The sequence below is a fragment of the Cetorhinus maximus genome, chromosome 7 (assembly GCF_964194155.1).
Source record: "Cetorhinus maximus chromosome 7, sCetMax3.hap1.1, whole genome shotgun sequence".
Classification (NCBI taxonomy): Eukaryota; Metazoa; Chordata; class Chondrichthyes; order Lamniformes; family Cetorhinidae; genus Cetorhinus; species Cetorhinus maximus.
Window position 1 is genome coordinate 23596554 of NC_135885.1, and position 27126 is coordinate 23623679.

Consider the following 27126-nt stretch of genomic DNA (forward strand, 5'->3'; position numbering starts at 1 on the left):
CCTAAGAAAGCAATTACGTTATTTAGACCATAAGACGTAGTAGCAGAAGTAGGCCATTTGGCCCATCGAGTCTGCTCCGCCATTCAATGAGGTCATGGCTGATCTGATAATCCTCAACTCCACTTTCCTGCCTTTTCTCCATAACCCTTGATACCCTTACTGATTAAAAATCTGTCTATCTCAGTCTTGAATACAATTAATGGCCCAGCCTCCACAGCCCTCTGCAGTAAAGGATTCCACAGATTGATTGCCCTCAGAGAGAAGAAATTCCTCCTCATCTCTGTCTTAAATGGGCAGCCCCTTACTCTGAGATTATGTCCTCTGGTCCTAGACTCTCCCACAAGGGGAATCAACCTCTCAGCATCTACCCTGTCAAGCCCCCTAAGAATCTTACATGTTTCAATAAGGTTGCCTCTCATTCTTCTAAACTCCAATGAGTCCAGGCCCAACCTACTCAACCTCTCCTAATAAGAAAATCCCTCCATATCTGGGATCAACCTAGTGAACCTTCTCCGGACTGCCTCCAATGCCAGTATATATCTTTCCTTAGATAATGGGACCAAAACTGTTCACAGTACTCTAAGTGTAATTTAATGAGTGCCTTGTATAGTTTTATCAAGACTTCCCTATTTTTATACTCCATTCTCTTTGAAATAAAGGCCAACATTCCATTTGCCTTCCCTATTACCTGCTGAACTTGTATGCTAGCTTTTTGTGATTCATGCATGAGGACCCCCAAATCCCTCTCTGCTACAACTTTCTTCAGTCTTTCTCCATTTAAATAATATTCAGCTCCTCTATACTTCCTGCCAAAGTGCATAACCTCACACTTTCCCACATTATATTCCATCTACCAAGTTTTTACCCACTCACTTAACCTGTCTATACCCTCTGTGGACTCTGTCATCCTCACCACTTACCTTCCCACCTATTTTTGTGTCATCTGCAAACTTGGCGATAGTATATATACTTCCTTCATCTAAATCATTAATATATATTCTAAATAATTGTGGTCTCAGCACTGATCCCTGTGGCACTCCACTAGCTACAGGTTGCCATCCCGAAAATGCCCCCCATATCCCAACTCTCTGTCTTCTATTAGTTAGCCAATCCCCTATCCATGCTAATATGCTACCCCAAAACCATGGGCTCTCATTTTATTAAGTAGCCTTTTGTGTGGTAGCTTATCGAACACCTTTTGGAAATCCAAACATATTTCTTTCCATCACATGGATGGCTGGCCAGGAATCTCTACTGCTCTTACTGCCTGCCATTGATATATGTTGGAAGAATTTACAAGTGGACACTCAGCCTGTTTGTCTGGGTTATGAATGCACCTTCCCTGGTCATGAAGTCCTGAAGTGGCACTTGAACCCAGAGCTTCTGGCTCAGAGGCAGGTACACTACCCTTTGCGCCACAAGACTCCAAGCTTTACCTATAGTGAGAATAAAAAGAGTCTTTCAGGTTTAGTGAAAATGGATGTGGCAGCAGAAAAGGTGCGGTTATTAAATGTGGCTAAAGGTCTACCCGGCAACAATAAATTGTATAATTCAACCGCCTTACAATCAACATGGTCAACATTTTCAGTGCAGTTATACTTTTCACCTTCATCTTTCTTTGCTCCAAACAGCATGGACTGAAAACAAACAGAAACGGCTGGCTCATTGATGTAGATCCATATCATCAGTGAACAATTTAATTGTCAAATACACAAAAGGTTTAGAACCACCACCACCACCCATCCCCCATCCTCAGCATTTTCCCTTTTCCCTCTTCTTTGGATCACCTCATTTGCTTCTTAGGGAAAAGAAAATTACTGACAACATAAAATCGTTTTAGCACATTAGAAAGCCTAAAAGTAAATAACCTGACTTAACTCCGCCTAGCCACCATAGATTTTCTTCTCACAGATGAGGACCAGGAAAAGAACCTTGCGGCAAACCACAACACAAAACAAAATCCTGAAAAATATGCAAATTATACACACATAGGCGACAGCTTGCAGCACAAAAATAATGTAATGTTCCCCCCCTGTCAGTGCATTTGAAATACTAAGTAAGCCCCATTATAAAGTAGAACAGTCATGTGGCTACAATGCAGAGATTTTAATCCTCTCATGACAAGCAAAAAGGAAATCACCAGCTCTCTGTCAGTTTTCCCAGCTTTTGGATCTACAAGTTCATCCACTGTGCAGCCGGTGACATCCCAGCATGCCAGTGCAATCTCAACACTAGCATCAAATAACCAACTGCTTAAATTAACATCCTCGGTTGTAACAGGCCACTTAAAGTGCCAAAGCATTGTGGAAGCAAGTCGGGTATCAACTTGGCAGCATAAGACCCACTGAATACCCGCCTCTTTCTCCCATTTCCCCAGCCCTGGTTCAAAACAACATGATAAATATACCCACCAGGGAGACATTTCATGCTGGTTTGAGTTTGGAGACACTTCCAGTGCAGACAGCTGAAGCGTAAAGTCGGTATCAAGATGACATCCATCAGAAAGTGTAAGCTACAAATGAATTATTTTTATCTCGGGGTTTTTACACAACAGCCTTTCAAGATGTGGAAACATGCCATGCCGTTCAGATTTAATCAGAAACGATTTCTGGAGCTAGTGTTTTAAATGAAAGACGGGTGCTTATAGGCATGGATGTTTCACAGGACTCCCATGTTATAGGCTGCTAATTTGCAATCTGATAATAACCTGCTTCATCCTTCTCTTTTCTGGAAAAGCCTGATGTAATTAAAAGAGATGCCACCAGCACATGCATTGTTCTCAGTGCAACCCATGGCCTGGTACTTATTGCTTTCTTTTTTTGCTGCATATTCAAATGATCCTCAGCAGGCTAAAGGCTAATTATGCAAATTACCTGTCAACGTCTCGGTGGCCTTTTCTCCAACTGCCTCCGATTCCACCCCGCCACCCATTCCCGTGACGCCTGTGTGAGCGTCCCCACCTGCTCTCTGTCACCACATGTAATCCCCAGCTGCCCCATTGTAGCAAGGGAGATTTAAATGAACACTATTAGGATGTGGAGCAGTTTCGCTCTCACTACTGGTGGCCCCGTTTCTTAATGGCACCTTTTTTCATTAAGTTCTTGTTCTAGTAAATTAGGCATTGGTGCTTGCTTTAGAATTCCTCATCAATAGCTGTCACGTGAAAATGATATATTTTGTTATTGGAGCTTACTGCTGTGCACAAGCCCTTTCTGAGGACTTTTCTTGCAGTATGCCTTAAACAGAATTTTACAGAGGCAGATTGTTCACCGTACGCTGGAGGATAAGGAAGGGCAATCCACATTTATAGTACTATGGGTGAACAGTGTGATAAAACGTACAACATCCTTTGTGTCACTTTTGCTTTACTTGCAGCATCGATACCAAAAGCAGAGTGTAAGATGTGCAAATACGTATTTGTAAAGCAGCCCAGATTATGAAGGCAAAAATTTCTATGCGCTGATTCTCGTTGGAATTGTATCCGTTTAGAAGTCGTGTAAAAGTAAGGATTGGGCTTGGATCCAATGGACTGAAATATAAGAGGTGATGGATTCCCCACATTCCCCCCTCCCCCCAACCCCGGGGCTAGAAAGTTATGGGGGGGGGGGGGCGCCCGAGGGGAACATCGGCTGCCTGCAGCCATTCGGGGCAGAGGTGTGCGGCATTAAAATCGGGATTTGGGTCAGTGTTTGGGGGCCTCGTGCTGGGTACGAAGTTGGTAGGCCCTAGCGAGGAGGGCCAATGGAGGGAGGGCAGCCTTGTGGGTGAAACCTTGGGGTATGTAACCAGAGGATCTATTACGAAGGGAGTCACCCTGCCAGCCGCCAGTCCATTCAGGGAAACCAGCCAGGCTGGCCACTTGGCGCGGGCCTCTCCCGCCACTGGTTGTATCCTGGGGGCATCAGGATGAGGCCCCTTAAGTGGGAATTAATTACCCACTTAAGGGCCTCAATGGACCCCCTTGTGGGTGGACCGCCCAACTCCATCTCCATCTATGATTGTGGCGGGGGCAGAAATGAGCGGGTAGGTGGCGGGCAGGCTGCCCACTGGATTTAACAAGTCCCTGCCTTCAAACCCATAGCGGGGGAACAATAAATCCAGCCCAATGTCTCCGTGGTTGAATAGCCTTTCTCAATGCATTATGAAGACTTGCACATAAAGAAAGAATAAATGAATTTGCCTTTACATATCATGGCCAGAATCTTCCTTTCGGTGAGCGGGGGTGGCCCCTGCACACCGACACATAAAACGACGCATGGTGACGTCGGGCGTGCGTCCTGATGTCACCGCGCATCATTCTGATCTTCAATTCGGCGGGCACGCACCGGAGTCGGACTGTCAAAGACCTGTTAAGACCATTAATTAACTAATGAAACTGATTGTCAGGGCTGCCCATCCAACCTTAAGGTCGACGGGCAGGCGAAGAGCCCAGGCGGCCTTCGCATTTCTCATGAAACCTCATCCACGGGCGAGATGCGGTTTCATGAAGTTTTTAAGGACTAAATAAAATGTGTTCTGGAAATTCATAAACATGTCCCAGCTCATGTGACAGTGTCACATGAGGGGACACGCCTGAGTAATTTTATTTTTTCTTTTTTGCGATGTTTTATTATTAAACTAATCTCCGAGGTAGCTCCGTGCCTCAGGGAGATTTCTGCGCTCTTTCACGCGCATGCACGAAAGAGCGGAGGCCCCGACTCTCCCTCCTGCCCCCACCCACATAGGTAGCGCTAAGCGTTTCTGGGTGTGCGTGAAGCTGGGCGGGCCTTAATTTGCCCGCCCGGGCAAAATCATGGCGATCGGCTCTACACCCGTTCCTGAGCTGCCCACCCGGCGGGGAGAAAATTCTTCCCCATGACTTTAGTTCATTTCAAAATGCTTTACAGCCAATGAAGTACTTTTGAAATGTAATAACTATTGTATTGTAGTGTAGAAAAATGCAGCAGTCGATATTACACACAGCAAGCCGACACCCACAAAGCGATATATGACCAAATAATCAACTGTAGAGGAATAACTGTTGGCCAGGGCACCAGGAGAGCGCCCATGGTGCCCGTGGATGAGGTTTCATGAGAAATGCGCAGGCTGCCTGGGCTCTTCGCCTGCCCACCAACCTTAAGGTTGGACGGGCAGCCCTGACAATCAGTTTCATTAGCTAATTAATGGTCTTAACAGGCCTTTGACAGTTCGGCGGGCACATAGCCGACTCCGGTGCGTGCCCGCCGAAGTGAAGATCGGAATGATGCTCGGTGACATCAGGAAGCTCTTTTTGGAAGACTGGGTGATATTTTATGCCTACGAGAGGGCAGACAGGACTTTCGTTCAACATCTGATCTGAAAGATGGCATCTTCCAAAGTGCAGCACTCCCTCAGTGCTGCAGTGGACTGTCAGCTAAGATTACATTCTCAAATCTCTCGAAAGAGGCTTTAACCCTCACTCAAGATTGAGTGCTATCAACTGAGCCAAGGCTGTCATGTAACACTCATGTGAAGATACTTAATGGGATAGAGAAAATGAACAAGAAACTACTGTGATGTCCCTAAGACGTGAAGGAGATCATAAATTGTTTAAATCAAACCTTACTTTTTTGCTTATTTAATAGGTAGACTTTGCTGAATCAAAAGATGACTGCTACAGGTCACATGACTCAAGTTGCCTACATTTTTGGGAAATTTCCAACAGCAGTTACCAGACAAAAGCTCAACCCTCATCCTTGTGGAATCTCACACTTCTCATTGCGAGGACACACTACAATCAACGAAACCAGGGACCGCAGATGGTCTGTCTCCCCAGCCTGGTCGTATAACAGAGGGAGAGCCATTGAAAATCTGTTATATCTGAAAAGGCACTAATAGCCACCAACCTCCTAAGGCAAACAATGGATTTTGACCAGAGGCGCAGAAACTGCTCATTAGCCTGCAACTGACTCATTAATGGACAACATCACATGGCCCAAGCTTCTGGCCTTTGCAAAGTTTTAATATTACAGTTCTAGACTCACACAACTCAATCTGCCATTTAACCTCCAGCCTGCAAACACCACAGCAGGAGTCCAGGCTGACCAAAAGCCTGCATCGCGTCTAAGCCTCCTTGAAGCCTGTTTCTCTGGAAGATTACTGCCATTGCCTGCCAAACAGACCAAGTCCCTGTATACCAACCTCACCTCACTGCATCACCACCAACTTTAAAGGAATTCTGCAACTCCTGCTTCAGCTAGCTGAACCCACCTGAACTGTAACTCCTCTGTGAAGGAACCCTTACTGGATTCTGACTAACTGGGCTCTGGCAATGATGTAAATTGATATCCATATCTGTGGTTCTTTATCTTTTATCTGATTCATTGTAATAAAACCCCTTCTTTCCTCTCTTATTGTGTGTGTATATGAAGTTTCAAACCCAGGGTTGCATGTGTGAGTAAACTACACTTCTGATTTAACTCTAAAGAGAGTTTGCTGTGAGTCACTTTAAAAATTTACCTCACAGAGGGTTTGGGGAAACACGCCACAGCCTATTTCATAAATTAAAACACCACTGCTTATGGATAGAGAGCAAGAAAATAAAGGAGTTTAGATTTATCTGTCTCCCGTCCTTAGCACGATACTTATAGATACACCAGCAGAGCAGACCAAGAAAGCAAAATGTTCCAAGTTGTAAGAGCCATATTTCTGACAGACATCAGGGAGTTTTATTTTGACAGAGTGTGATCCAACAGCTGGAACAGGTTCAGATTAGGAGACTGTAAGGGACAACTGGATGTCAAAACAATAAATTAATAAGGCTGGTATTGTGGACAGAGGAAATCAACTTAGCTGACTGGCCTTCTTCCAAACCCATGTTGTGAATAAATTAGAAATAAACAATATTAAAGAGAGGAAAGAGGAACATCTCAGCTGACTAAATGCTACTTGGAGGAGGGGAGGATGCCCTTGGATAAAGGGGGAGGGGGACAGAAGAGAGAAAATTGTCAAGAATTTTTTTTTTAAAACATTGAACTAAAGAAGAAAAAAAAAACAAATTTTAGTGACCGTTGTGCCACAATTCAGATTCTAACATTTGAAAATGGCTGACTGCTCCAGCAGTTCCTGTCATATCACTAAAGGTTTCACAGACAGTGGGAGTCCAAATGGACAGTGTTTTTTTACACGGAGCTATGCAGAGCTCCGTCATCTCGTTCTTTACAGTAATGTGAAGAAACAGCAAATACATAGTTCTTCAAATTAATAGTTGTGGAATAAGCTCTGTACTGACTACTAGGGTAAATTTAAGGTGCACACTTGGGGAAATATTTCCTCATTTGACTTTGTGTGTCAGCTACATTAAAAGCTAAACACTGGCTGAAATTTTTCAGCCCATTTGGTGTTGGGCGTCATGGTGAACGGAGTTGGTTTGGGGGGGGGGGGGGGGGGGGGGGGGGGGATGGGGGACAATGACAATATGGCGGGAAGATCAAAAATCAGTTTCACGCCAGCGTGAAAGAACAGCGGGATCATCCGATGGTGTCCGCCATGGCGGAACGCAAATCCCGCTGGAGGGATCCTGCTAATGGGATGCAAAGTAAGGCCCGACCAGAATCCTCACTCCCAACTCACCATTAAGCCAGCAGGAAAACACGCCGGCCCAGAACACATCTGGACAAGTGCGACATGCAGAAGGTGGGACTTACCGTTAGGGCCTTGCTCAGATCTCGGGCATCCGAGATGATGCTGGAGCCCTACAGCTACTGGACCCTGGAGGAACACATGCATTGCGTGCTGGGTGGGTCCTCATTGACATGGCTCCACTGCAAAGCAGCTCTTGGAAGGTGGGAGGTTTGACTGGGAGAGGAAGGTGTAATGGGGCTGGGGGGGGGTTTAGTTTGAGAGGAGGGGAACTAAGGTGTCAGGGATTGAGGTTGAGTGGGGAAACAAAGGTGTTGGGGAGTGAGGTTGGAAGGGGGCAGGAGGGGGTACAGGAGAAGGAAGGTGTAATGGGGAAAAAATGCGACAAATGGGGAGGAAGGTGTAAGAGAAGGAGTTTGGGGTTGGGGAGGGGGTTAGGAGTCCAGTGAGGAAGAAGTCGGGGGGGGGGGGGAAACGTGCAAGGGTAGGGTCTCTGGAGTCAATGACTGCCTCCTGGGGAGCAAACTGAGGGTGGACATGGTAGGAGGGAATAGGGAGTGAGAAGGGTCACAGGGAGCCGGAAGGGTGGGAGGGTGAGGGTGCGTTGGTGGTGGTAGAAGGGGGCGAGGGTGACTGTTGGGGACTCGGAGGCAGACACGGACCCTGTGGGTGGGAAGGAGTTGGTCGTGGAGGTCAATGTGGATGGGGGTGGGATTCAGAGGAAGGTAGGGAAAGTGCACGTTCACCTGGACATCCTGGAAATAAAAAGGTTCTGGTTGGTAGGTGACAGTGGGGAGGTGGAAGGTGATGACAAGGGGGTCAGCAGTGATGGAGCAAAAGGGAATGGGTGACTGGGGTAGGGGAAAGGATGGGGAAGCTGAGCAGAAACGTGATGACTACCATTTTTCTCAAATCAAAAGTGAGCGGAGCCTTGTGAGCAGGGACATGTTATAAATGAGATTTAAAACATTTTTATTTTTAATTCCTGTTGGAAAACCCATCCCGCCTGTGGATGAGGTTTCATGAAAAATTCAAAGGCCGCTTGGCCTTTTTCCCCCGCCCGCCAAACGGTTGGGAAGGCAGCGAAAAATCCGATTTAACTAATTGATTAAGGGCCTTAATTATTGGCGGGCATGCTGTTACCTCCCACGCACACCCGCTGAGCGAAATATCTCTAGAGTGCGCGATGACGTCGGGACACTCGCCGACGTCATCGCGCGCTAATCTACTCTCGCTCGGGTCGGGCACGCGCCTGCCAGACGAAGGAAAAAATGCTGCCCCAAGGCTTCCCACATGGAGGGACCCCTGAGCTGCTGCTGAAGGGCCTGAATTGGTGGCGGGTCGGGATGGCTCTCCACAGACTGAATCAGTGCGGTGGGTGGTGGGAAAGTGGAGGGTCCCCACCTGCCCCTCTCCCTCCTGGTTAAATGCACCCCCTGCCATCAAAATCACCACGAGGGGAACAGCATTCAATTCTGTCCTACAGCACAGAAACAAGCCATGCAATTCAACTGGTTTAGGTTCCACATGTGTCTCCACACACATTACTTCATTTAATCCATCAGCATTCCATCCTCCCTCATGTACTGGTCTAGCTTCCATGCACCCAATGCTGTTCGTTCCAAGGGAGTGGGCACAAAGTTGTATTACTTAATGCTGAAAAACAACTCACCATTATTCCCTGGGTTGGACCAGTTAAAGAATGTCACCTCATGAGGTCATATAAAAAGAAAATACTTTGTACAAAAGGTCTGTTGCCAGGCGGCCTATAACCACAGCTCAGGAGAGCAACAAGGGATGACTGAGGGAGCCAACACGTGTACAGAAAGCACTGCGAGATTCAAGCATTTCAGCGGGCTTCAGCTTTGAAGTTTGATCGAACTGACATTGCCCACTAAAAATACCACAAATAGAATAAATGTACATATAAAAAGGGCAGAACAAATAAAAATGAAGGGAAAGCCAAGCTGCAGTACACACAAGGAGCGTTGCAACGATATATTTTTACATACTACAGCACAGCTACAGAGGGCACATTTTATTGTCTTGCACCCTACATCACAATTGACTTATTTAAACATCTTATTATATTGGAACAAGCGTGTTCCTGTCGACTGGTTAGTCAGTCAGTGAACAATTACGCTCATCTCTGAGCTAGCACGTTACTTAACTCAATCAAAGTTCTAGCATTGGTCTATAGTTAAGAGAACAAACTGCTCATCTGAAATGAAATGGTGGCAAGTTTGATTATGTCGAAGAGAGTAAAGCATTCTGCAATTCAAGTTTGAGTGTTATCTTTTGAATAAAAGGTGAGCAGGTGGATATCATTTTAGTCAAGTAAGTTTAGCCAATTCCTTTGGGGAGATCTAGTTTCTTTCCTCTTATGTTCAGAGTGGCTCTCTCTTGGCTGATGTACAAGAAAATATGTCATAACTAATTAATGATCTTTGCCTATAAAGGAAGAAATAAAACACTGGAAGAGCAAATGCTCAGAAGTAATTAGTACTTTACCTTAATTGGTTTATTCAGTGTGGCAATCCTTCCTTAACTGATATAGCAGAAATTTAGCCTAATGGTCCCACCTTCCCTCTATTCGACTGTGACTATTAAACAAACCTCAGAGCAAACTGATGGCAAAGTAAATGTCCACATGAACAGGGTTCCCAATAACAAGGCCTCCACTGTGTCCTTGTATCCTTGTGATTCCTTTGGCTGCACTCCAACAACTGCCCCCAGCAAAGGTTTATTGTGAGCGGAATGAATGATGTACTTTTAGCCTGCCCCGTTGAGAAAGTAAATTAAAGCGACTGAAATATCTTTTTGATTGAGCACAAACCTGACCCTGGAGTGCTAGCAATCCCCAGTTCCCATCAAAAAATGATTCTAGAACATTTATAGCTAAAGTGTGTGTCTCAGATCCTGGCTGTTCCCGACTTCCCCATTAAACCCGACCGTGAAGGGTTAAAACCAAGGTTGCACTGCTGTCCATTTTTTATATGAAATGTTGCAACAAATGCTGCACATGAACGCCTAAGATTGAATCTATAAATAGGACACAAAGGACAACATAGATGAGAGCAAAATTGAAGAAAAAAAATATTCAAAAGTTGTCAGAATTATTAATACATCTTCTCATAGTGATTTAGGTGAGTGGTTATTTTTAGATATGAGTAAACATGACAATTAGTAGATAACCTTCAACTGCTAAAAGCAAAATGATTGTATCAAATACAATAGGTACTTTTTATGAAACAGCTTGAGGTATAATGAGATATTAAATTGATGCATTGTGTACTTTCACATACAGAAGTAAATCTTCACAATGGATCTCTTAGTGAGCTGTTACTGATATGATGTAGAGAATTTGTTCAAACTACGTAATAGGTATAAATCAGAATGATAACAATTGAACGGCTGTTTAGTTGAACTCTAAAACTGTACTAAGCCTCATCATGACCACAAAGGGTTGGGCTGTGAGTTGTTGGAATTGTAGGTGGGGAAATTGAAAAGGGGAGTTGGATATAGAAACCTGGAGGTTCTGGCAGAGATAGACCAAGGTGGCGATACCACTGGCCCAGAGCAATGTTTATTTTTAATTAAACACACTGTTCTACATGCAACTTTGTTTTTGAGTTTGTTTGGAACAAATTGAAGATCTTATTATGTGGTGCTGCACACAGGTATTAACAGTGGGAATTATATTTCAGAAAGAAACGTGCTTTTCCTCTTCTGAATGTGGGTTCCAGTTCTATGACAAGTGACAACCTAGTAGTACCTTTCCAAATTTGCCATTTGTCTTGCAGACCCTGCTGAGGGTCAGTGGATCGTGGATGTTCCAAGGGAGGAAGCTACTCCACAACTTTCTGCCTTTTTCTGAGATCGGGTCCTGTCACAACATAGCATGTCGGCCCATGTACTGGATAACCTAATCGAGTTGGATGCTAGGGAGAAAGCCATTTCCACAGTTGCAACGCTGGATGCAGGGGCTATCTGTTCCAGAGTCCAAAGGTCGAAGATTGATGGGAGGGGGACCTTGATTGGGACTTGAGAAGTGGAGCCTGTACAAGCACTCTCAAATGGGCCTCTGTAGAGGACCCACAACAAATTTTAAGAGCGCAGAGTATTTTAAATACAGGCCTCCCTCCAGCATTGCAATCATGATACCTTAGCTCTTGTGTCAGCTACAAGATTGTACCAGCTTCCCACTAGGAGAACTAGTCTATCATCACCATTAAAAACACACTGGCTCTGAAAATCGGTAGACTGTGGTCCTGACAGTTATAGAGGGATTCTGACTGCCATTATTGACCAGTGCTCAACCCACCAGAGCTTGTAAGTGTGGTGCACACCTCATTGCGGGGGGGGGGGCAATGGGTCACCGCACAACTACAGGTCATCTCTGACATATGCCTGTCATTGATGGGTGCGTGGCTTGCTGAGAGACATCTTGTACACCAATTTCTTGAGAACAGAAACAATGTTGTCTTCCCTCAGCACACTCAGCTCATGATCATTGTAGAGTTGTTCTTACAAAGCTAAAAGCTGAAACTAAAAGAGAGAACATTGGGAATACTGAGCAGGTTAGGCAGCATCTGTGGAGAGGGCAAGGGCCGTCATTTTGGATATAAAGCCTCAAGGAAGAATTGTCCCCACCTCACTCTAGCATGTCTCGAAGCTGATGGCTGGATACAAGACTCTTCCCTTAACATTTGTCAGAGGCAGGGAGGGTGCAGCGATTGTGCATTAATAGTAAACCATGCCCGTCATTGTTTTCATAATCCGCCATTTCATTTGTAAACGTTTTGTTACATAAAATATGTGCTGTCCAAACAAGAGCACTCAATGGAGAATTGTGGAATACATAATTAATTTGTCTTGCGAGAAGGATTTTTATAATTCACCAATGACTTCATGCCTCTTTAAGCAAGACTGTCTATTAAATCTAATTAGTGCAGGAATTGAAAGATTTTTACATCCACTAGAGACTGATGGGGACTCACTGCCAAAACTCATTGCATACAAAACAGCCATTGGAGCAAAGAGACCTTCATTCCATTGTATGTAGATCCGTTTCTAACACCAGTCGCACTGGTGTCAGGACAGCATCGCTTAAATGATGTAACTGAGCCAGACTGCTAATCTTAATTGATCTAGATTGGACTAATTTAATGAGTCCTAATCACACGTGGGCCCATTTGTACTGGTTATTACAATAATTACTGTGGAAGAAAGAAAACCGAGGAAAGTCACAATGGGAACCCACGCTTTCTCATCCTGATCCTCTCCTCCTGCATTTTGATTTTCCCCTTTTTTGCTTTTTTACTTATTTCTCTCTTACCACTTCACTCTGACTCCATTTTATTCTTCAGCCACCCTCTCCCCCCACTCCCACCAACAAAAAATGTGGCATTTATGGCATTCAAAAAACCTTCCAGCTTGCAACCATTTGGAAATGGGCCCAGGCCACAGATATCATCGATGTCCCTTAGTGCTGGGCTTTAAAACAGTGAATCTTTGAGTTCAGCACCATTTTGCTGCTGCTGCTCCTGCTTCTCTTTTACTTTTTTCTAAACCCCTGTAATCCTGTGTTTTTTTTACACCAGACTGTCATGTTCCTGTGGCGTGTACAGCCATTGTAAATGATACATTTCTGCCTCATCTCCTTTGCTCTTGCTCTTTGTTCCCCATCCTACTCAAGATTTCCCTCCAGTTACTATCCCTTTTCGAGCGCACTGCAGTAGGTCTCGACATTGTGTGACAATCCATCGTCGACTTCATTGGAATGTAAAATGGGGGAGATGTTGGGCTGGATTTTATGCCCCATTGCTGGCATGTTTGAAGGCTGGGAACATTCAAATCAATTTACACGACACCTAAAGTCAATAACAAATAAACTCCCAACGGGCTGTAAAAGGAGACGTCTGTCCTGAACCACCAGTTAGCTGCCTGACAGGTTAGGTTAAAATTATCCCTTGGTTTGGAGTGCCCCCAGTGACTCAATAGTAGCATTCTCATCTCAGAGTCAGAAGATCGAGAGTTCAAGTTCCTGATCCCAAGTCCTATGTTCTCCAGAGATTTGAGCATGAAATTTAAGCTGACAGTCCAGCACAGTACTGAGGGAATGCTGTACTGTCTGAGGCAATGTCCTGTGCATGAGAGATTATAGTGAGACCATGTCTGCCCTTTCCAGTGGACCCCATATAAAAGATTCTGTGGCAGTATTTCAAAGAACAGGGAACTCTCCTGGGTACCTTGGCCAAAATGTAACCGTTAACCAACATCACAAAAACACATTATCTTACCATTATCACATTTGTGTGTGTGGGAGCTTGCTGTGTATAAATTGGTTTCCTCCATTGCAATATGACTACACTTCAAAAGCACTTCATTTGCTGTAAAGTGCTTTGAAGTGTCCTGAAATTGTGAAATGTGCTTTATAAAATCTAACGGCGGAATTTTCCACTCCTGCCAGAAGTGGGAATCTTGGCAGACAGGGGAACAGGATCTGGTGGGAAGCCAAAAATCAGTTTCCCGACGGCAGGAAATTAGTTTGGAATCTTGTTCTCCTGACTTTCACGTAGCTTAAAAGCGGGTCGAATGTCCAGTGGAACTATGTTGGGAACCCCATTTGCATTTCACTGCCCATTAAAAGGCCAACACACTGGAATCTTGCACCCCCCTTCCACATTTAGCACCCAGCCGGTGGGAATTTAGAACGTTCAGTTTCACGACTGTACATAAAAGTGGCGGGCACCTGGCGAGGTAGACTTCAGGTCAGTAGATGCTGCTTTCGCCTTCCTTTCACACCATTGCTGAGATATATCAGCTGCCTGTAGCACAAGCTGCGCCAAAGCTGGGGACAGGGGAGGAGTGAGACTGAGCCAGGACTGCAGGTGGGGGGAGTCAAAGACCAGAATGAATGGCTGGAGCCCATGAGCTAACTGCAGGGTGGGCCACTTCCGGCCCATCACCTCGAGATTTGACGTGCTCCTCGCGGCTGCATAATTAACAAGCTGAACAGCACAAGAGCTCGCGTATTCAGCCGCCCCACTCTCCAGTAGAAGTCACTCCAGCTTTCGTTTCTGCCATCGGGCTTAGTCTCGGGAGTGGAAAATTCCACCCTAAGTCTTTTTCGCTCTAGGTTATTCAGAGGGATTGTAACTCCTTTAATTGACTCTTAAGTGACCAATTAGTGACCACTTAAGGTCCTCATCCACTGCCACTGGTATTAACCCAGATGTAGGTGGGCCAGTCACCACACACATACATGGCAGCTAAAAGCATGTGGCCAACTTGTCACCTCCAGGTTGCCGGGGGTGCCTTGATCAAAGGCATTTGGTGCTTGTCCAAGGGACTGGATTTCGGGAAGGGGCGGGGGGGGGAATCCGCTGAGAGCCACACCCCTGCCTTGCTGCAGACCCTCTCTACACCCCTCTCCCTGTGAAACCACATGCCCTGGGTTGCTCTGTCATCCTAGGGCTCCGGTGGGTGTTTTTTTCCTGCAGCAGACACAGCCTCCCTTGTGGTGCTGCTGAGCACCAGAGCTGCTGGCCTCTGATTGGCCAATAGCTCTCAGTGGGCGAGACTTCCACCCCTGGGGTCTTAATTCAGAGAGAAGGCCCACCGAAGACCTCACCATTACCTGGTTGGTTTGGCGGGCCTTCCCAAAAAGAGGCAGCGCGGGTTTCTCAACAGCTCTCCAGCCAGCAGGTGAGACCCCCCCCAATGCTTCAACAGGATTCTGTCCTTAATTTCTCTTTCTATACCTGAATTGACATCAAATTCACCTATTCTAATGTACACTTTCCTTCTCAGTCCCTATGCAGTTAATTTCACAACCCTTCAATCTGATTGGTTAAGGAGATATACAGTCTCTTGCCCAGAGTCACTCAGTTCCCAGATGCCCGGTTTCCCTCACTCCAACACTATCTCCTCACACTTACAGCAACTTGTCACTCAAAAAATTTAAAACTCAAAACTCACAAGTGCAAGTCTAATGAATTTGATTCAGCACACACTATTAGGTGACTTGAAAGGAAAAAATCTGGACCATTCTATTTTTGGTCAGATTTTTTTGGATAAATTAATCAGATAGGTAAACCTTTCTGTGTTCCATTTCTCAGGAAATCGCATAATGTCTACAAAATACTTATATTAAAACTCCTGCAAAAGACACTGTCTAGTTATTAAAAACAAACCGAATTTGATCCAATCGTAACAAAGTCTGAGAAACAGACACAAATAAAACACCGGCTGTTGTCTCCCTCTTTCTATTGTCCGCTCATTACCTAACCCCCAGACAATCCCCCTCTGGCTAGTCTCCTGCCTGCTGTGCTGCTACATTGTCCACAGCCATTCATCTGGTATCACATTCATGACTTGACTAGCTTTTAACTCAAATCTGTTTTTATTTTTCATTTCACTGGCCATGGGGAAAACAGAAAGTCAACTTTAAAAATTCTTTTTTCACATTTGTCTCACAAACTTTCCTGTTCACCTTCTGCTTAAAAGGTCACTGGGTAAATAGATTTGGCCAATTTTGGAGCAATTCCTTTCAAGTCTCACTAGAAAATAACCGTTTTTACTGCTGATGTAGAATAGAGTGGATTTAATGTGGGGGAAAAAAGAGTCCCTTTCAGTTGTCATTTGTTAGCAACATTGTAAACAAAGATTTTCTCAGGTTGTAGTTTCTGGCAAAAACTTAACTGCATCGTTCTAGAATGTATTTATGCTTCTATCATAAATAACAAAGGAAACTGCCTAACTAGGTTTATAATGTTGTTAATAACCAAAAAAAAACTACCACTGGAGGGAGAGGGAGGGGGCCATGCTGGAGTTACTACCTCTGAAGTATCTCTTAAGTTTATGTATCATGCAAAGGATGAGAAGCAGAGAAAAGAAAAGTGAATAAGCAATGGCATGTCTCCTCAACCAGTCATATTGAAGAACCCTTACTGGAGCATGCAGAGCCTAAACCAGGAGTGGTAAGAATGGTTAATTCAATGTAACTTCATATACAGAAAGTGAAATAAAGAGATGCAGAGAAAGTTGAGATTAAGGGAAAGATAAAAGAGACGAAAAGAAAAATTGAAAACATCATTTTAATTTTAAGATTGAAAAGAAATGCAAACAATAATTAAAGTCTGAAAGAATGAGATTCCACTCTTGCAAAATTAAGGTTTCAGTGCCTGAGAGTTTGTTTGACAATAATTAAATGTTGTCACAGATGAAAAATTCACTTACGCTTAAATGAACAAGCTCTAACTTTTTCTGGCATGTTTGGTGGGTATCTAGTAGGTAAGTAGCCAAACTTCAAGGCATTGAATGTATTTGGATGGTGAATCTCTCAGCGAGATACTGTTAGGCAAAGTTTCTGGAGGAGCAGGGCATCTCAAGCGACAACTTCTTATTTTCCATTCTTATTAATGGTGCATGCGCAGACACCAGAAGTTGATGTCCAATTTACTTACTCCTTAATAACTATGAGCACTGATAGCCTCACCATTAGCCCAGATTCTGCGGTAAGACTGTTCGCCCTGCAGGAGGTGTCATGTTGTCCTGCCTTTCCAATTAGCATAGATCAGTGTAAAAGCACACTGAAAGTCACGTGTATGTGTAATGAACTGCGAGGCCAGTCATTCGCTGCTGACCACAAAAATCTGACCAAATATACAGATAGTGAAATTGGTCTACACCGCAGCACGAAATGGCATTGTAGTAAATCGGCAGCCTGTTACATACTGTGCCAGTTTTAATTTCCCCATTTACCTGGAAAATATTGCCAGGATTTTTAATTTCAAAAAAGTAAAGGTGACAGTGAGACTAGGTGACAAAAGAATCTTAACCATTCTGTGAACTTCAATGGAAAGAAGATTGGTAGAGGTGAAATATTGGTTGCTGATTCACTACAAACCCATATTCCACTGCTAGCATAGACCAATGTCTAGAATATGATGACTATGGAGTTCATACTGCTTAGTTTTTTTTTTAAGTAGCGAATAGGTGTATTGGCTATATGGAGAGTCGCACAGAATTATGCATAATTTTCTTATATAAATTGCATACTTTCTACCAGAATTACCTGCATCATAACTTCTACTATAAGAATATATATTTTCTGAAATATACATTAATGATGTTTTTGGTACAGGTCTTAAAAGTAACAAGCTTCTCTTTGGGCACCAATGACACACAACTATAATTCTCGGTCACTGTAATTACAGCTGTTGCTGTACTATCTAACTGCTGGTCAATTTCAAGTCCTGGATATGTTGAATGCAAAGTCTCACTCTCTCTCTTGTATGCCTGCATTCCAGCGTAATGGTTTTCATTGATAGAAGAGGTGCCTGCTCAAGCTGAGGAGCGGGGCTCCTGACTTAGGTAGACCCAAACACTGGTTCCACGCTCTGTCGTCATCTTCCTTGTAAACAGTAGATGTAGGTTTTCCAATGAGGTCTCCACTGTTCTTCTGAGAGTTCTGCTGGTCTCCCTCTGAAGTTATGGGGAGAGACTGGCAGAATCCCTGAGGAATTTTGGGAGCCTCATGATTTTCTTTTGCATTGTTAGCCTTGATTTTATCATATAACTCCCTTTAATAGTGCCGTAGAGGTCTACAGCATAGAAAAAGGCCCTTCAGCCTATAGAGTCTGCGCCAGTCAAACAAGTACCTAACTATTTTAATCCCATTTTCCAGCACTAGGCCCATAGCCTTGTATGCCATGGCATTGCAAGTGCACATCCAAATACTTCTTAAATGTTGAGGGTTTCTGCCTCTACCACCCTTTCAGGCAGTGAGTTCCAGATTCCCACCACCCTCTGGGTGAAAAAATTCTTCCTCACATCCCCTCTAAACCTCCTGTCCCTTACCTTAAATCTATGCCCCTGGTTATCGATCCCTCCACCAAGGGGAAAAGTACCTTCCTGTCTACCTTATCTGTGACCCTCATAATTTTATACACCTCAATCAAGTCCCCCCCTCAATCTCCTCTGCTCCACGGAAAATAACCCCAGTCTATCCAATCTCTCTTCATAACTAAAACTCTCCAGCCCAGGCAACATCCTGGTAAATCTCCTCTGCACTCTCTCTAGTGCAATCACATCCTTCCTATAATGTGGATTCCAGAACTGCACACAACAGTCTCGCAGTGGCCTAACCAGCGTTACCTCCCTGCTCTTATATTCTATGTCTCGGCTAATAAAGTCAAGTATCCCATATGCCTTCTTATCCACCTTATCTACCAGTCCCGCTACCTTAAGGGACCAATGGACACGCACACCAAGGTCCCTCTGATCCTCGGTACTTCCCAGGGTTCTACCATTCATCATGTATTCCCACCATGTAATAATCGGTTTGGTTCTAATACCCCTCCTTCTCCACAGAATTACAATCATTGATATTGCCCTTTTGCCAAAATGAAACATATTTATTCTGTACTTCATCCACCTCATAATTTAAAGCTGTGCTTTACCTGCTCTCCTCAAATTCTGGCCTCTTGTGCATCCCCAATTTTAATCGGTCTGCTATTGGTGACTGTGTGTTCAGTTGCCTAGGCCCCAAACTCTGGAATACCCTCCCTACACCTCTCTGTCTCTCCACCTCACTTTCCTCCTCTAAGATACTCCCCCAAAACCTCCCATGACCATCTGGCCACCTTATGTGGCTTGGTGTCATACTTTATTTTATAATAGTCCTATGAAGTGCCTTGGGACCTTTCATTGTGTTAAAAACGCTATATAAATCTAAGTTGTGTTATTGTTATGCCTTTGTTACATCCAGTCTCAAATAGTCCATGACCCTTGACAAACAAAACACTAGTTCGCTAATTATCCTTGCGCTTGTCAGTCATCTCTGGATTCTCCTTTATATTTATTTTCATCTACAAATCCATACGCGGCTTTGCCCATTGCTACCTCTGGAACCACAGGCAGATGTTCCTGCATGTATATTCCATTCTCTCCATCCTGGCCACGGTTAGAAATTCTTCAGGTCCCCACCCACCTTCTTAGCAGACTCTTCAGCCAGTACAGCAAGGCAATCTGGAAAACTCCCCCTAAATTCCCGTCTGCCCCCTCAGCCCTTTCCTGAACAGTTTCCTCTTTTGATCTTTCCTTCAGTCCTCCCGCCCCCTCAGCACTGCTCAGTGTCTCGATTATTTTCAGCTCCTGTGAAGCGCTTTGGGATATTGTATACAGTAAGTGTGCTACTTAAATACAAGCTGTTGCTGTTTATGGGAGTAAAACAAAATCCCATCTTCTCCTTTGGAAAAAAAGCCCATAAGGACTGAAGTTTACACTATTTGTTATCGCAGTTGCTTTTCATTGGAAGTATTCAGTAAACACACTGCACGATGGATATAAGCGAAATTGTAAGTGCTCCAAAGGAATGAGACACTGATATGAGACTATATTTTACAGAGCAAGTATAAACCCTTACTATTATGTACGTCGCGCTGTGTTGGTTCCATTCGGCACTTTAGCTTTATTACAGCTGGGAATGTAGATCTATTATTGCTTAGAATTAAGATAGAATGCAATTATTCAGCGTTCCTGTAAACTCACCAAACCTTCAGAATGAGAAACATTACTTAGTTTAGTTACCACAGCAAACAGAGATTTTCCAGCTTTAAACCCCCCACAACAGACTAGCCCTTTCAGAGTACATTTCAGTTCAAACAACAGCATCTGTTTCCAAGTCGTTCAATAAAGAAGATTTGTGCCACATAAAAATTTTGTTCCTTACCAGATTCTGTTGCTGTAACTTTAATGTAGCTCCAAAACACCACACGGGGCACCTTTTTTTCCCCCCAAAACAAAACGCAATCCCCCTCATCTGCTGGCCAGCTGAAAGCAATATAGTGGAAGATCAACGTTGGACACAGTTCCGAAGTGACAACAACTTTTCAGATGTGAAAGTGAATGCACATTGCTAAAGCTCCTCACGGTTCCCGGGGCAGTTCAGCAGACAAAGCTGCCCACGAACAGTGTACAGTTCACATTGCCTTGAGCGCTCCACCAAATGATCCCATTTCTGCCACTGGATGATTCCGTCTGAACGAAAGCCACCGCTATCCCCAGTGTTGCTAGGAAACGGGGTGTTTCTGACCTGAATTCTTAGATAAGTTTGCTGTTGCCCAGGACGGCGAGGCGGCACAAGGCTGCCCTTCATTAAAATGCAGCGCAAGAGATCCCAGCAGCAAATGCAAACTTCCAACCAAATGCAACTATTTCACTTTTCATTGTTTCCAGACCACGGCGCCGATGTTTTTTTGGAGTTTCCAGTAAAGGTCATGGTTACCATGGGCCAATTAGTCCCTTTGCTGAAAATCCCAGATTGCACCAGCTGATACAAACTCCCAAAGGACTTTCTCGTATTGACAGGCTGCTTCCTTCCAGTCTGTAGCACTGACAACCACGTTAAGTATTTTCAATTAGTGTTTTTATAGTCACTCTCTTCCAATACAGTTCATTCGGGACCATGATTATTCTTCAAACTCATTTCCATGGATGACATGAATCCATCTCAGTCATTAAAACAACAATCTGATAGTAAACTCCTTCAAAGCAAGAGATGAATACACAATAAATCCTCTCTAAAACGGTGAAAATAAAAACTACACCAAAATTGTGTTACAGTGCAGCATGCACTAGATAGATACTTATGGGAAAAGGATAGAAAGATAGATCAGTTTAACCAGATAGAGAGCACAGGCATAATAAACAATGCATGCTCAACCAAACTCTAGTGTATAAGGACTATATATAGAATAAGTAACCCTGGAGGGAGTTACAAAACACTCGCTTAATTGAAGGATTAAAATCATGAGAGTTTTGCCCATGTTTAATTATACAACTCATAATTATAGTCACTGTCATTTTGACTCTGGTGTTTTCTTTTTAATTGGTCGTATACGTGTAAATTACATTTTTAGTAGGATATGTGGATAGTTCCCAGTGCCTTTGTTCATTTTAGAATGATGTAAATGATGTGTGCTATTGACGCAAGCAAATGTGTGACACTGTACCACATCTTAAGACTAGTTAAAAGGGTATTGAAATATTGTGTAAATATAGAATTTCTAGATTAACTGAATGCATAAAATATCTTAATAAGACCACTGTTTTAAATGTTGCTTTCAGTTCAAAAACTGATTTCAAATAAAGGCTTTGTTCCTACTTTTTCTTACCTCATCGGTCTGTTAGAGTTGATATGTGGAATATTTTCCACTTTAGGTACCCACCTTCAGCATCCAGCATTGCCCAGGTTAGCGAGAGCACAGTTGAAGACAAAATGAGGCTGCCTCTACTGCACTCCAATAACATGTCTATTCTGAGGAACCTTGTAAATACCAATATAGAACCGACACACTTGGCAAATATCAAGCAGAGTGGGGGAGGGGAATTCCTCTTCATCGCAGACAATTCACAGAATGGAAATCTATCTTTTCTCACACATAACAATTCCAGATGTATTTTTCTGTTTTTTGTTACCAGTCGCCACCAAATATTAAATTGACTGCCAATGACTGATCCGAATCAAATGGAAATTATCCATTGATGCTAAATGAGGGAAATGAAAGGGGGTCTTCTAGACTGCTCAGTTTACACTGACCTCCGCTCAATTTTTAGCCCTGCTTCTCCAGTCTTTGTAAAGGAGACTCAAGACGATTGTCTAGTTCTCTGTGAATATTTACTATATAAAACTTTCTATATGTTTAGGTTATATGTTTATGGCTCGAGGGGTCACGCCCAGAAACAGGAAGAATTGCTGACTCAGCCTGATTATAATCCACACTGTACCACAGATGTATTCACAAAGCAGCAATCAGATCTTTGGTGCAAAGTGATAGTAGCAGTTTTTCTACCCATGTTCTTTTCAACACCTAAACGGTTTGCTAACATTTCAAAATCTCTTAAGGAACGGTTTAAGTCACCACCTTCCTTTAAATGTGAACGAGAATGGACAAAATTAATTGGTACAATGTGCTTAATTAACTGGATTTCCACTCTGGTCTTATGGTCCTTAAATTTCCTTTGTCAAATTATGGGCTGTATCACTCCTTTTCCCCCTGGTTTGTATTTGCACTGAAGTTCCGGTTCTCCTTTCTAGTACTGGCACAGTTCCTCTTGTAACAAAAACAGAATTACCTGGAAAAACTCAGCAGGTCTGGCAGCATCGGTGGAGAAGAAAAGAGCTGACGTTTCGAGTCCTCATGACCCTTCAACAGAACTGAGTATAGTTAGGAGAGGGGTGAAATATAATTTATAATTTATATATAATTTATATTTCACCCCTCTCCTAACTATACTCAGTTCTGTTGAAGGGTCATGAGGACTCGAAACGTCAACTCTTTTCTTCTCCGCTGATGCTGCCAGACCTGCTGAGTTTTTCCAGGTAATTTTGTTTTTATTTTGAGTTATCCCTGGTGCTCTGGCCAATATTTATCCTTCAACTGACATCATAAAAAAAGAACAGATTATCAGAACATTACCACATGAGTGTCTCTGGGAGTTTGCTGTGTTGTACATTGGCTACAGCATTTCCTACATAACAACAGTGACTGCACTTCAAAAGTACTTCACTGGCTGCAAAGCGCTTCGAGACGTCCGGTGGTCATGAAAAGCACAGTGCTTTTTTTCTGGACTCTTGTGCTTATAGCAACTGCTGTTTTCCTCTGGCAACTTATATAAAATTAGACTTAAAACTTAAAGTCTGCAAATGATATGGATATTTTATGCCACTTTTAGCTGCCCCCAATTGTTAGGGTTTCACTTTTTGTCACTTTTAGTTTGTGACCATAAAAGTTCCATAAACAGAATGATTTCTTACAGACTATACCTGTTTTTTTTTATTCATTAGATGTAGGCATCGTTGGCTAGGCCAGCATTTATTGCCCATCCCTATCAGCAGGCATTTTAAGAGTTGACCACATTGCTGTGAGTCACATGTGGGCCAGATCAGGTAAGGACAGCAGATTTCCTTCCCTAAAGGACATTAGCGAACCAGATGGGGTTTTTACAACAATCCAACAATTGTTTCATGGTCATCATTAGACTTTTAATTCCAGATTTTTTTTACTGAATTCAAATTCCACCATCTGCCATGGCGGGATTCAAATGCAGGTCCCCAGAGCATTACCTCTCTGGATTACTAGTCCAGTGATAATCCCACTATGCCATCGCCTCCCCCTGAGTGTGAGATGTGAATAATATAACATGCCATAGGACAGACTATCAACTCTTATCTAATGTTACCGTATTGGTAATCATGTTAGATATTTAGCACATTCTCCTGTCTTCAATGACTGGTGATATATATCACACCACCAGACTAATTTGTTCAGGCTAAACTAATGGTTATACTTATTTGTAGGATAATGCATCAAAATGACAAGTCACAACAGGGAACCAGAGGTAGAATATTTAAAATACTAAAAGGTAGAGCCCAGTTCACAAACAGCTAAAACATTCATTTTAAAATGTATTCCTCACAATTTGATAATCTGCAAAACATTTGGACTAAAAACTATTCCGTATATTTTTCAGTGCAATGTCCTTTGTGGCTGAAATATCAATCCCACAAATTCATCTTCACAGGTGAACTAAAGTTGGGCAGCAATAGCAGGATTAGTTATTCCAAAAGAAGTCGGGCATAGACAATTAACTTTCAGATAATTCCTGATCTTGCTCAGCGTGTGTTCTGTTGACCAAGCACAGGGTCCCCATGGAAATGAGGTGCCCTCCCATTGATGCTGCAAATCCTACTGTAGTCAATGCTGGAGGTCATTGGAAGTGTGAGCACAGGATTGCATACTGTTGTTTTGGTGGGCCATATTCTTTCGCTTATCACTGAACTGTTTATTTATATGCGAAGCAAGATGTTGTTGTTTTTGTATTTTGCTTCATTTTGTTTTCTCTTAATGCACTCGAGGAGAGATTTCCTTCAATTAAATATCGGGAAACCATTGTCTTCGATGCCCATCACAGCCCCATTCCCTCACCATCGATTCCATCCCTCTCCCCTGCCATTGTCTCAGGCTGTTCAAACTCAGCTTCCCCTTGGACCCTGAGCTATGTTCCTGAATCCATTTCCAATCCTTCACTAAGGCTGCCAGCTCCTACCTCTGTAAATTACCAGTTTCTGCTCTGCTCAGCCTGAAACCCTCACCTGTGCTTTTTTTTAAATATACCCAGCAACAGTGAAGGAACTGCAATATATTTCCAAGTCAGGATGGTGAGTGGCTTGGAGGGGAACTTCCAGGTGGTGGTGTTCCCATGTGTCTGCTGCCCTTGTCCTTCTAGATGGTAACGGTCATGAGTTTGGAAGGTGCTGCCTATGGAGCCTTGGTGAGTTTCTGCAGTACGTCTTGTAGATGATACTGTCCGTCAGCAGTGGAGGGAGTGAATGTTTGTGGATGGGGTGCCAATCAAGTGAGCTGCTTTGTCCTGGATGATATCAAGCTTCTTGAGTGTTGTTGGAGCTGCACTCATCCAGGCAAGTGGAGAGTATTCCATCACACTCCTGACTTAGGCTTTGTAGATGGTAGATAGGCTTTGGGGAGTCAGGAAATGAGTTACTCCCCGCAGGATTCCTAGCCTCTGACCTGCTCTTGTAGCCACAGTATTTATATGGCTAGTCCAGTTCAGCTTTTGTTACATCCAGACTTGACACATCCAATGTTCGCCTGGTCATCCTTCCATCTTCCACAGTCCATACATTTGAGCTCATCCGAATGTGTGCATCCCATATCCCACCTCACACCATGTCCCATTCATTGATCACCCCTGCACTCCCTGACCTACATTGGTTCCCAGTCTACCAACATCTCGAATTTATGTTCAAATTTTTCCCTGGCCTCACCCTTCCTCACTTTTGTAACCTCTTCCTACAACCTCCTGAGAATCCTGCGGCCCTCAAATTCAGGCCTGTTCTGCCTTCCAACTTCTTTGGTCCCTTTGAAAGCATTGGCAGCCTTGACTTCAGCTTTTTAGAGTTTTGGCTCAGGCATTCCCTCCCTAAACCTCTCCATTTTCTCTCTCTTCCTTTAACACACTCAGAGAAAAAAACCCTCCTGGGAGGTTGTTGGGGCCATGGAGACTCCCTTCCCTGCTCACAACCCCCTTTTGGGGCAATGAACCTCTGGCTCTGATGGCCCCCCTCACAGGCTACCACAGGAGGCCGCCTGCATTAAGTTGATAGCTGCCCAAGGCGGCAGGTCATCACCCCATCGTTGGTAAAATGCCAGTGACCCTGTAAAAGGATCCTTAATAATGCCTTTAATTACACTAATGGGCTGCCTGCATCCTGGGAACAGGCAACTGCTCCACATCCAGTTCCACCACTGGGAAAATGCCCTGGTGGTGCATCTGCTTCAGGGAGCTGTCCCAATATTTGGCTTCCTGTTGTTTTGCCAGCCATCCCACCTCCCAGCCCACCATTCGGGGGTGGGGGGCAGGAAAATTCTACCCATAAAACCTTGCAGAAAAGAAACAGTCCATTAGACCCATTGGACAGAATTTAATGGTTGCAGTGGTGGGCCTGTCCATTGGCTGGAGAGCCAGTAGCAAACCCTCCACAGCCATTCCGAGCCCTCCCAACTTGACAATGTCAATAAGGCACTTACCTGGTTAGCAACAGAGTCCTTATTGCTTTTCGGGAGAATTTCCCGCCTCTGGGAGCTGCCAGCCAATCAGAGGCCAGCACTTGCAGCGCCACTGGGAGTAGTGGCTACTGCCAGTACTACAGGAAGCTTGAGGCTGCAGATCACTGCTGGAGTTCTGGAGGGAAGGTAGGTGAGGCAGGATCACCAGGGCCAGTCAGCGAGGCTGGGGTCTTCCCATGGGGGCAGCCCTTGCCACTGGCGAGTCTCTCCCTTGGGCATAGGCTACCCTAGTAGTAGGGACCCCGCCCCCAACCAGGCCGCAGGCATACCTGCCAGGATTCACCTGGTAGTTTTCCCACGTGCTGCAGCCCCTGCCTGCCACTGCTTGAATACCTGTGGCAGCAGGATTAGGCCCTTAAGCAGCAACATAAGGGCCTCAATTGGCCAAGGCTGTCCCAAAACTTCCCACCCCAGACTTAATCGTGGGAGTCATGAAGACAACAAGGTTTCCACCCGGCACATTCCCATCTTATTATACGGCCCCCCCCCACCTCCTGCCGACCTCGAGGGCAGTATTAAATTCTGCCCATTGAGTCTTTACCTACACACTAATCACTGAGGTTAAAACCCACTTGCTCGCTCCCTGTTTCCTTCTATATTCCTCTGTCACAAACATTTCCCTTTCAGGAGAGTTTCTGGCTCTGCTTCAACAACAGTTGGTGACAGAAATTCCACAATGTAACCACCCTCTGTGTCAGGAAATTATTTTCTAACCTCTTCAATCATTTTTAAGGTCTGGCATCAAAGGGCATGCTTCGGGCACAGTTGGTACTCATAGTAAACTCTGGGATTTCGCATGTTTGCCAATTTAGCCTTCATTTGCATAGTTCTCAAAGGTGGAATGAGGTGGTTGCAGAGAATGTGTATG

General features: G+C 44.1%; 1 protein-coding gene across 4 annotated transcripts in view; it reads right to left on the minus strand.

Moving 5' to 3' along the window:
• Positions 1–27126, minus strand: part of LOC144682648 (CRACD-like protein) — a 199855-nt gene that overhangs the window by 124994 nt on the left and 47735 nt on the right. For 3 of the 4 annotated variants that reach the window (XM_078545199.1, XM_078545198.1, XM_078545195.1), the window contains exon 2: positions 20339–20439. The exons of the other annotated variant lie outside the window; for it this stretch is intronic. The gene's annotated coding sequence lies outside the window, so the exon portion shown is untranslated. The remainder of the gene's footprint in view (positions 1–20338; positions 20440–27126) is intronic. 4 annotated transcript variants of the gene reach the window in all.